The following is a 12376-nucleotide window of genomic DNA, read 5'->3' on the forward strand; positions in this document are numbered from 1 at the left end:
TAAAGCCACAGAAGAAAGAAAAGTTAAGGTATATTGCATTATGAAGGAAGGAAGGAAGGAAGGGAGGGAGGGAGGGAGGGACATGGAAAGAAGAAAAGGAATATTAACAAATGACAAACACAGTATTTACTTAAGAAGAAAATACACACCTATACTTAAAATTTATCAAACTCATGGATAAAATCTGAGCCACACTTACTGACAGGCTTCTTTCTAATATTTTTTCTAGCTAAGTGAGGTGCAGTGCTCTTTGGGACTGAGCTATCAAGAGAACCAAAGAAATATGAGCCAAGGATGCTGAAGAAGAGGTAGAAATTTGCTATGAGAAAAGGAAAAGATTATACTGCATCTTCAAACTAGAATAAGTGAGTAATCCTATAAATCTTCAATTCATTTACAGAACCTGAAAATGACAGTCTCTAAGTGCAGATTTTTTAAAAACCTGACAAGTAGAATGACTCATTATTGGGAACATAGGGATGCAAATGACTTACACGATCTAATCAAATATCAGCCAATCTAAATTAAAATTTACCTTAAAAATCACGAAAGAAAATCCATATTAAAATACTGTGTTAGTGCGGTAAACAAAAATACTAACTACCAGAAATTTGCTGACAACCAAAGGTCAGAAGGGGAAATGTATCTCATCAGAAATTATTACATCCATTCCATGTAGACTGTGATTACAAATTATTAGATATTCCATCATAAAACAAAGTTAACAAGGAACATACTTGAGAGAAGAAGAAAATCAAGACACTACAGTAGGTAATTGTAAGTATTTATCAGAAACATTACAAGAAATCAAGCTATTAGTTTAATTTATTCAGTCTGGCTGCAGATGTAGCTATGGATTAATCTGTGGGGGTTTAATTTAGTTATGGATTGAAATAGTTAATTTTTTCAATTTTTTAAAAAGATTTATTTGATCATTCAGCCATTCAAAAGGCAGAGAGAGAGAGATAATCTTCCATTCCCTGGTTCATTCCTCCAATGTCCACAATACCCAGGTCTGAGCCAGGTTGAAGCCAGGAGCCAGGAACCCAGGCCTGGTTTACCAAAGGGATGGCAGGTGCACAAGTATTTGGCCTACATTCTGCTGCCTTTCCAGTTGCATTAGCAGGGAGTTGGACGAGAAACAGAACAGACAAGACTGGAACCTGTATTCTAACATGGGTGGCATCACAAGCAGTGACTTAACCAACCACGCACAATGCTGGCACCTCAAATTTTTAAAGCCATTCTTCCTGTGTGTATCACTACATTTAACTTGCTCTTATTATTATTTGGTGTGCAACTAAATAGAGATCAAGTCAATGATAAGTCTACTTGAGGAAAACCATTTGATTTTTCCATGTTTGTTGTCCTCTTCATAATTATCTTTCTTTCCTTTCTTAATTTGGTGCCATGTCTTATAAAAGATAAACATTCTTTTTGTTTGTAACTCTAAGAATTCTGAATTTTTTCATCAAATACTTTTCCTTCTCTTTCAAAGGCAATTTTACTCAAATATGAAACAATACTTAAGAGTCTGGATTTCATTTTCAATCTGCTACTTGAAGCTTTGTGATTAAAAGTGGGCACTCTTAATCATTTCATCAAAATAGAATAGTCTTTGCCATTTCACTAACTATTTTATCCCAGATTATTTAATTAGCATTTCTACACCTCAATTTTCTCACCTGTACAGTGGAGATATTATAAAACCTACTTTGTGCACTGTTGTCTTTAAGAGTATCCTTGTGTATACAGTATTCAACAGTGTCTAGAAGGTAGTATATCTTGTTCATTAAAAATTTATAAATATATCTGTAAATTTATAGTCTAGAAGCAGACTAGTTGTCTGACATATCACTTCATATACAAAACATCAAGGAAGACATTTATCTATAAAGGTAGTATTTTTGGATCCACTGCAGGCAAATGAGACTTTGTGCCTGTGGAGGCTAACAACTTGAACTAAAGAAATGATAGGCCAGCACCACGGCTCACTAGGCTAATCCTCTGCCTTGCGGCGCCGGCTACCGGGTTCTAGTCCCGGTCAGGGCGCCGGATTCTGTCCGGTTGCCCCTCTTCCAGGACAGCTCTCTGCTGTGGCCAGGGAGTGCAGTGGAGGATGGCCCAAGTACTTGGGCCCTGCACCCCATGGGAGCCCAGGAGAAGCACCTGGCTCCTGCCATCGGATCAGCGCGGTGCGCCTGCGGCCGCGGCAGCCACTGGAGGGTGAACCAACGGCAAAGGAAGACTTTTCTCTGTCTTTCTCTCTCACTGTCCACTCTGCCTGTCAAAAAAAAAAAAAAATGATAACAAGAAAACTTTTAAAGTAATTTGGATTTACAAACTGGTTTGGTAGAATTGAGACTAAATAATGCCTTGGGTCAATTTAGCACATTTCACACACACACCATAAGCACTCCTTTCCTCTTCATTGGCCACATTAGCTGGACTTAAAAGCATCAGTCAGCTTTTAAAAGGCACTTAAAAGTTTAGCTTTAGAATTTTAAAAGTTTAGCACTGGGAATAAGGCAAACAGCAAACACAAACAGGGCAAATTCCTCCCTAAAGGTTGAGATGCACCAGTTACAGGAAAGGACAGAACAATACATTCTTATGAATACTCCTTTTGTTTCATCCAGCACTCATTCCTTGATTGATACTACGTTAGTGACAGTGATTTATAGTTAATTACCTGTTAAGAACAAGTCATCTGCAATCCTTCAATCATTTTAGCAAACACTGATGTGGTAAACTAAAGCTAAAGCAATTGCTAGCATCTTTCCTAGGTCCAAATTTTATTACACAGACTGGCAACTAGGAAGAGAATGGAGTAAGCAATAAGTACCATATCTCATTAAGTCACGGATATGACGAGCATGCCAGTGTGTGCTGCGTGGGTGCACAAAGTAATATATCATAGTAGCTCAGACTAGGGAGGGTTTCCAAGCAGCCTGCAGAATGAAATTTTATGATAAAATTTTCATCAGTTTTTGGTTAAAGTAGAAAAATAAGTAGAATGTAGAAAATATACAGGAAGCTAAATGTATTCCATTTAAAGAACTCTTTTTTTTAGAACAGTTCCTCCATGTTACTTTGTGTTTATATGTCCACTCATAAAATTATGGTGATACATGCAAATTTTAAAAATCATTCTTACTGTGCAAAAGAAAATGTTATTCACATGGAGACTGGTACTCCATAATTTTAATACATTTTTTAGGGAATATATCTTTTTCATTTTACTGCCTTGACTTCAGAGACAGAATGAAATGGTGACATCCTACGCCCTAACACATAGCTGTGTAGTGGCAAAAGGTGTATTCTCACTTATGCAACAGGGATAACAATATTACTTATTAATCATATGGTTTGTGTGATAATGAAATATAGTAATACCTATCGGCAATTTACTTACCACAGTATAAGTACAAAAAAGCATACAGCAAATTTTAATTATTGAATCAATTTATATCTCAGCTCATTGTTTTTAACTCCCTCAAAAATAAGTTGGAATGGATATACCTTCACACATATTTTGTTCCAATATTCTTTCTTTAAATGAATAGCACTATGGCATCAAGGTCTTGATACTCATATAAATCTTACTCTCTGTATCTGTAACTAATTACAAAATAAAAACTTCAAGAGGAAATTAAGTCAGTTATTATGCTTCTGATCTACAAGAACTACATAATTCTCATCGTACGTCAAAATCCATTTTATTAGCAAAAAAGAGGTGCTCTGCTTCTAATACCAAGGCAATTAATTTATAAGACAAGAAACCAAGTTGGCATTTAGTTCTATCTCTGAGGCATAAATTGGGTGATTTTCGATTGTGCAGCCTGTGCTTTAAGTTCTTTCTGTTTACAGTGGCTGCTCATCACATGTTTTACGCCCAAGTGCCATCCAACAGTTTAATCACACTCCTCCTATAATGTTCTACAAGAGCTTAACTAAGATTTAAGTGACAATTCAGTGTAGCATAATTTTTGAAACAGGATCCCAATTAACTCCCTATCATGTTAAAATCATGATATGATATATTTTGGACAGCTCCTGTCTATACTAACAGTAAGCAGTTCTTTAAAAAATAAATACAAGGAACAATACTGTGGTGCTGTGGATTAAGCTGCCTCCTGTGACATCAACATCACAAATCAGAGCCCCAGCTAGAATCCAGGTTGCTCCTCTTCCAAACAGGCTCCCTGCTAATGTACCTGGGAAAGCACAGCAAAATGGCCCATGTGGGTCTTACCCATGTAGGAGAAAAGGTGGCATTCTGACCACCAAGTGTGTAGCTATTTGGGGAGTGAACCCACAGATGAAAGATCTCTGTCTCTACCACGACCCTGCTCTGTCACTCTCTCTCTAAATCTTTTAAAAATACAAAAGAAATATGTAGTATGGGTAGTATATTAATTTTCTCACGTGACATATAATATAATCAGATGTTTTATCTCTGATTATAACCATTACTAATTTCTTCCTGCAACCCTATGAAGCTACCTCAGGAGGATTCATTACTACCACAGAACAACTTTTAACAACTGATATTTTGCAGATGTGTTAGGTGTACTATAAAGTGCAGGTAACTGTAGTAGAACAGAGATTGAGAGAGAGCCTTATGGTTCATTGAGAGTAAAATTATGTGGACATTAAAGAGAAGTTGGCCCCTCAGAGAAATAGCATTTCTTCCTTTAACTTATAATTTAAATTTTAAGCCCCATCAACCTCTCAGTAATCTATAGTAATAACTTTTAAAAGTTAAAAATTTCAGCTTAAATAAATACTCCCCAAGACATTGTAGGGAACACAGACTTGGAAAAGTCAAAGCAAAAAAAAAAATGCATTCAGGAATATTAGATCATTACCTAGAATCAGGTCACTGGTAGTCATGTACTGGTAATCAAGTATAATCAAGTCCTTATATTACCATAAACATACTGCACCAAAACTGAAACAATGGTCAAACTATGAATCAAGGAGAAATAAATGTAAAATGAATAACATCGGTTTGGCTTATACTTCTCCCAAAGATAACTGTTTATAATCCCCCAATGGATAGCCAGCTATTACTGAATTAATATATGTATTCATTGACACATATGCCCTTGAAGTCCCAGTTCCACAATGGAAAGCTAACCCCTGCAAAAAAATTTAGTGCGGCAACTGAGTGGCAGAAGTTCTTAATTAAACAATATGCCTTCTATTGTAAATAGAAATGCAATCTATTAAAATGATAAGTGGTTTATCAAAGCAGACAGTATCAGATCTCTAAATATGATGTGTGGTTTCAATTATATACTGTGTGTGTGTGTGTGTGTGTGTGGTGAGGAGAAGGGAAGTTGCTTTAAGCAATATTATCAAGTAGATAATCAAAGTAAATAAGTCTATCTAGATTTAGTTATTGATGTGATGTTTCACAGATGATTATTTTGCTGACAAGAGCAGAAGAATGGAAAACCAAAGTCCAGTCAAAATCCTTTGATTAATTAGGCATATGGTCACTCAGACTTCAAGTAGTGATCCCCTTAGATCCCATTAGATTTAAGATGTCCACACGTTCTTACTGACAGGGACACAAATCCAAGCAGGTGCTGTATTAAAAGTCACAGTCAAGGATGTGTTCACTGTAAGAGATGTCACTGACAATATGATGTCTAAAAGGAAAATTAGGTAAAGGACACAACTGTAGTCACTGTCTTCATAAAGCACAATGAACACCTATCAGAGACATGTAGAACTGACATTTATTTTAAATAATACTTAATTGTATTGACGCTTTATATTCAGTCTTTCCCTTCCCTGTTATTGTTATTCAGAAACATGAGTATCCTCTTCATTTGTCCAAGTACAAAGAATAAAATTATTATCTCATACTATTTCTAAAATCCAACATTTTCACAATCTCACAATCCATTACATAAAAATGTTCCTGTTAGAACTGCCACTTCTAAAAACCAAGTTTCTGGGGGCAGCAGAGTGGGTTAAGTTGAGGCACAGTGACTTAAGCCACCAACTGCAACTCAGGCATCCCATATGGGCACTGGTTTGAGTTCTGGCTTTCCACTTTCAATCAAGCTTCCTGCTAATGTGCCAGGGAAAGCAGCAGAAGATGGCCCAAGTACATGGGCCCCTGCACCCACATGGGAGACCTGGATGAAGCTCCTGGTTTCCGCCTGGCCCAGCTCTCGCCCTTGTGGCCACGATATCTCTCCCTCAATCTCTCTCCACCACCACCCCGCCCATGTGCGTGTGTGCATGCGTGTGTGTGTGTGTGTGTGTGTGTCTTACCCTCTCTCTCTGCATCTCTTTCAAAGAAATAAATATTTCTAAAATACAAGTTTTCATGATGGAAACATACTTCATTCTGACATAAGTGCTTCTCCTGAGATGAATAATATTAAGCTAAAAAGTTAAACTTTTAAGCTAAATTAGGAAGCAATTTGAAGGCATCAACTAGTAACAGAATTTCCACCTTCACCATGATTACTTCTAAATTCTTAAGTAGAAAAGAATGGGTAAAGGGGGTATCAAGTGACTTACAAGTAACATTTTTAAATCAAAATAGTCCTAAATATGCTCCTGCACAATATTCATGGTAAATCAACAACAACTTTATAAGGTAACTTGCAAGTCAACACAAAAGCAATATAACATCCATGGATTACCACTAGGGCTCTGAATCAGAAGGCATTAAATTTCAAGGTACTTTGGCAAATTCTCATATGCATGTAGTATCACACCTCTCATATATATTTGAAGCAGCAAGGGAAACTATAAATTATTTAGAGTAAGTGATTCAGTTTACAGATCAATTTATAGCCTCCAAAATATTTTAAGCTGATACATCTGTTCTTTATATTAAAAGAGACAGCATTTCACTTGTTTAAAAACCACTCAAAAATGTGCACCCCAAAATTATGTCATGTCCCAGTTTACATTCAAGGAGGAAGGCTGACAGATACCACCCATCAGAGCCTGCAAACTCATTTCTTCAAAGAACATCAGCCAAGTTAAGGACTTGCAGGGAAGGAGAAAGTCAAGCAGTGAGAGAAACTAGACAAATGCAGAAGATTCCTGTTTCAACAACCCTTCTACTAGTCTTTAATTCCCATTCATAAAAGACTGAAAGAAACAGAAAAAGAGAAAGTAGGATTCAACTTCGAGTATGTGGCTCATTAGCATAGCTGGGCAACTTGCAAACCTACAATCAGCTGCATGTTAATCAGTCAACCAACAAGTTTTTATTAAGCACTTACTAGCTTCCCACATTGCCCTTGGTTCTGTATATCTGGGACAGCATCCCGTCCCACTGGAAGCTTTTCAATCCAGAATCAATCTACACCAGCAGCACCCATGAATTCTTTGTAATAGCTCTCACTTCTTCCTCTCCAAACCTGACCTGAGACACAGTGTCCCACTTAACACAAGTAGCTTAAACTCAGGAATAGGGTAAGCCTCACAGAAATGTGAATTAAAAACATTTATTTTAACAAGCTGGAGCAGCCAAGGAAATTCTCAGTAGAGTTAAAGGTGGGTAGAGGCATAAGCAAGACATATGAAATCCTGGTTTATGGAAACAGTACAGAAACATGCATTATTTAAATGTTAAAAAAAAAAAAGCCTGCCTTAGGCTATGAAAATTCTCCAGATCTTCCCAACTCTGAAGAAAAGGAACAAGCTTTCAACCATAAGGCTGTAATTCTGCAGGAGAGGAGGAGTTTGCTGAGATCAGGGGAAAAGAAAGATTAGCAAAGCAAGGTAAAAGTCATTGAGGAAAAGGAACGGATGGGGGTAACACAGAAGTGATACCTGGAAAGTGAGAGGTCCAATGTCTGTCATCCATAGGTTGACCTTACTTTTCAATATGCTCAAACCAGCATGTTTCTTTAACACTAGAGGGCATGAACGCAAACGACAAGAGGGAGAGGACAGGGGACCTTGAGCAAAGGCAGCTTTCACATAAAGCCGAAAATCTGGGGACCCCAAGCAAAGCAGAATTTTCAAAGGGACATGGCGACCAAGTGCCTAGCCCTGCAAATACACTCTCTGTTGTTTTTAGGAAGAGTGACGGCGACCTCGCTCTCCTCTGGGCTGAGTGTAGGGCAGACTAAGGCAAGCGTGCCTCCAAAGCTCCTCTGCACCTTCGCCTCATTAAAGCCCCCATCCATTCGAGGACAGTTTTCCCTGAATGCCGAAGCCTCTGTTTGCCTGCCCCCTGTGTGTGCTCTCCTGCGTCTGCCCGTTCAGCTGGAGATACACACGCTCTCCACCTGGCAATGCAACTAACCACAGTCAAAGAACCGGGTAGGGGAGGAGCCCTCGCAGCTTTCGCTGGCCAGACCAGAAGCCTCAGAGTTCCCGGCAGCGCAGCGCCCTCGGACCCGGGAAGCGGAGGCTGGCGCGGCGCCCTTCGCTCTGCCCCTCCAGCACCTCACTCAGTTCCACTACAGCCTCGACAACGGCAGACTGCCTCCACCCCCAAGTCCCCGCCGGCCCCGTGCAGAGAAGTCTGCACCTAGGGGTGCTCACAGGGTGGGCCAGGCGTATTCGCTTGACCAAGGGGGCTGGCGCTGGGGAAGACGGGGCAGAGACAGGAGGGATCAGCCACAAGCAGAAACGATGCTGTACCGTGGAGAGACGAGCGGAGAAGATCAAATCACGGAGATATAGACATCCCGAGAAAAACACGGGGAAAAGAGAATGAAAGAGAAACGGATCCACGGCTTGGGGCGGAGGGGATGGAGGGGGGAGGGCAGGATGGGGAAAAGGAGCGCCGGAGAGTCAGAAACAGATAAACTGAATCAGAGACAGAGACACACACGGAGAGAACGAGAGGCGGATGGGGCACAGCAAGAGAGGCAGAAAGAGGAGAGCGACCGTCGAGGACGCCCAACCCCAGCGCATACCCAGTCTCGCGCCGAGCAGAAACGCCCGCGGCGCAGCCCGCGGCTGCCCGCAGCTGGTGGGAGAAAGTTGCCAGGGCGCAGAGGCCGAGCCATCCCCACCACCAAGCACCACCAAGGCGCAGAGTGTGGCCGGAGCCCCGCAGCTCAGTCGAGTAGCAGAAAAAGCAGAGCAGAAGGCGAGTGGCGGCAGAAAGTTCCGCGACCCGCGAGCCTCCCGCCGCACCTGCAGCTGGCGGCGAGCGCGTACCGAGCTCCCAGGAGATCTCCACGCAGGGTCCGCCCGCGCCCCTGCCCCGGGCTCGGCTCCGCGCCCTGGCACTCGCTGCGGGACTTTGCGGCGCCCAGTCCCGGAACTCTAGCACCCCAGAGGGGACTCGTCCCAGACACACACAGGAAAAGAGAGAGGGAGAGACGGAGACCTGCTGTCGTGGTCAAAGATCCCGCGAAGAGGGAGCGGCGGTCCACTCTCGGGATTCAGCCTCGGAGCAAGCCACGCAGGTGCTGGTCGGCAGCGCCGAGGGCCGGGCTCGCCGAGCCCGCGCTCACCTGGAACCCGCGCCAGCCCGCGAGCGCCGCGCGCAGCCCTGGCTCCCGCCCGCGCCTCTCTCTTCACACTTCTCGGAGAGCGCAGCGAGCCGGCTCCGGCCTCTGCCAGCCCCAGAGAGGCGCCCTCATAGCGCAGCGGCGGGCTGGAGGGCTCAGCGAGCGCGGTGAGAGCGGGCGCCGAGGCCGAGGAGGCACAGGGACCGAGCGAGGGCTCCTAGCACATTGTCACCTCAGCACAGGCGCCGCCGCTGCCGCCGCCGCCGCCTGGTCACTTCGCCCCCGGCCCCCGCCCCCCTCCCACCCCAGCCCGCTGCCCGCGGCCCGCCGGCCCCTCCTCCTTGCGCGGCCCCTCCCCCTCCCGGAGCCCCAGCCTGGAGGCCTCTCACTGGGCTAGTATCATTTACGTAACCAGCACCCCCAGCCCTCCTTCCTCCCTGCTCCCGCTCCTCCCCGGGCTGGGGCGGTGCGCACTGAGCGCGCTCCAGCTGCTCCTGGAGCTGCCGCTCCTGCGATGCGCACAAGTCCCGCGATACTTGGCAGGCACGGCCCCCAAGAGCAAGTGTGGGGTCAGCTCCTCTCCACGGAGAGCGCCACGCGACCCCTGGGCGCCCCAGGGCTCCAGATTGCAAAGGCCGGCTTGCGTCCGCCTTGTTCGCCCAGTGCAGCGAGGAGCCTCTCAGAACGGAGCAGAGGGTCAGGGATTGCCCTCGGGGAAAGCTCCAGCAACCCCACCCTTGCCGTGTCTCTCCAGCAGAGAGCTGCTGCGGGGGACTTGGGGTGTCTGGCTTCGAAGCACAAAAGACAGAGTTTAGCCTCTTGTCCGTCACAGTTCATGTGTTCCGGTTGGCAGCAGCTGCCTCCGAACGCACCACAAGACAAGGAATGCAGTGCTTCCTCATACTCTTAAATTTTTTAGGCAGAGGTACAGAAAAAAATGGAGCTTTAAATTCCTTAGGAAGCTATGGTATTGCACACACAGCCACACACACACACACCGTCCAAGTACCTGAACGTTTGCCTAAGTTAACATGTAGTATTAACTGAAAATCCGTGACACTGAATGAGTTAAAATATACGTAGGATTTTTAGAACAGTACCTGGCGCAAGACACACACTTAAGACTCAGCACGATTAGCATCTGGAAAAGTTACGACCCATCCCCCACTGCCATGTGGGAGAAACTCTTCTAGGAAATAGGCTCTGCTGAGTTCAAGTCACTATGGGGCCATTCATTCTTTGCTGGCTCTTCCTTAGTTTCCCCCCCTTGGCTTTTTTCACTCTTAATTTTCTTATCTGCAAGAAGGGAATGATAGGAATCCTTTCCTTCGTTCTGTGTCATTTCATATTTCTTATAGTTCATTTGACAGAATTGGGTAAGACTATAACAGCTACTTCCAAAATATTAACAGCCATATTGTACAAACATGATACTATTATAATCTAGAATATCATTTCTCATTATAGCCCAAAGAGGCAATGTATAGAGATGTCTTTGTATCTTTTCATGAATAAAGTATCAACTACGTTGGAATGGCAATAACTACATTTCATGCCACCTTTCACATTGTCCATCCTAGCCCATCAGTTATGGAATACTTACCTGAGGTGCTTCTGGGCATGTGTGAGGGTACAGGACCCCATTCATATCATCAAAGAATCTGGAAATGTCATTAGTCACTCTTGTGAGTTCCACTGCTGCCATTAGGTGGCTTACCTCTATTTGGCATGTCGAGAAAAATTATATACAAACAGTTAAAGATAGACATTTTAATTAGTTGTACAATCATTGACTAGCAAAGGTACTTCAAGATGTTAATGGAAATGGAAGAAATGGAATTAAAAGATGTTTATTTTGGTGCACTTTTTTAATCCATGCATACAGGATTCTTTGAAAAGTTCATAGAATTTGCATATAAGGAAAGCAGATACATGAACTTCATTTATTTGGATCAAAACAAACTTATCATTTAATTCCATTTATCCAAGAACTTGTTCAAGTCCCCTCACATGTTCTTGGACGACATATAAGGTTCTCATCCTTATATTCATCAGTTATGGGAAAAGGAGCAATAACACTTTTGCAATGTTTATTTTTTATTTTATTGCTGCCTAATATTTAATCTAGGAGGATATTTATCTAACTGGAGAAAATTACATATTTATGTGTAACTGTTATATGTGTAGATGTTTATATAGTCCCAAAGTGTCACCCTAGAAATCATTGGCTTTTGCTGCCTAATACACCATCATAAAACAGTAAGCACCTAGAATTTCTCAAGATACTGTGGATTTTCTGGGAGATTTTCTGTGTTAAAGGTATAGGATAACCTCATTCACTTACTCAGTAGTTGGCAAGCTTGACAATCTTAGGAGGACAGCAACTTCAACAACTCATCTTTCTTCAACCTGGTTCAGCAGGCTAGCACAGTCTCCAGCAATAGTTGCATTGTTCCAAAAAGCAACAATGCAGCACTAATAAAAAGCACAATTCAAAGTTCAGCTGATACACATTTGCAAATGACCCATTAATCCAAGCAAGTCAAATGGCCCATTTGTGGGTAATATAGTCTGTGCTTGGTGGGGAAAACTGCAAAGTTGTGTGATGAAAGAGAATACAAAAAAAAAAAAAAAAATTAGGATGCCTTGAGGGCATTCATGCAGGCTACCATAGATTTTTAATTGTAAGAAAATAAAAAATTATTTGTAGTGTTTAAACCTGGTAGATATCTTACCCAAGTAATCAAAGTTAAAATCACAAATAATGGGATCAAATGATATCATGAAACTCATTATGTGATGTACTAAGAGTATATAGTATTATTTATTTAGTATTTCAGACAATAATGCACAATTGAAGATAATCATGAGGAAGTAAAGACAAATCCAAATTAAGAGAAATTCTAAAACCTATCCTGTCT

General features: G+C 42.3%; 1 protein-coding gene across 8 annotated transcripts in view; it reads right to left on the reverse strand.

Annotated features, from left to right (window-relative positions):
• Positions 1-9755, reverse strand: part of GALNT13 (polypeptide N-acetylgalactosaminyltransferase 13) — a 560094-nt gene extending 550339 nt beyond the window's left edge. For 5 of the 8 annotated variants that reach the window (XM_008258589.5, XM_089329139.1, XM_070070866.2 and 2 more), the window contains exon 1: positions 9332-9754. The gene's annotated coding sequence lies outside the window, so the exon portion shown is untranslated. Of the gene's footprint in view, positions 1-8912; positions 9111-9135; positions 9274-9331 lie in introns of those variants that run through there. The other 3 variants (XR_016231545.1, XM_089329140.1, XM_070070867.2) reach the window with 3 other exon arrangements.
• Positions 9756-12376: the final 2621 nt, after the last annotated feature.

Source organism: Oryctolagus cuniculus, chromosome 3 (assembly GCF_051225735.1).
Source record: "Oryctolagus cuniculus isolate XC-2025 breed Fujian yellow rabbit chromosome 3, ASM5122573v1, whole genome shotgun sequence".
In the NCBI taxonomy this organism is placed as follows: Eukaryota; Metazoa; Chordata; class Mammalia; order Lagomorpha; family Leporidae; genus Oryctolagus; species Oryctolagus cuniculus.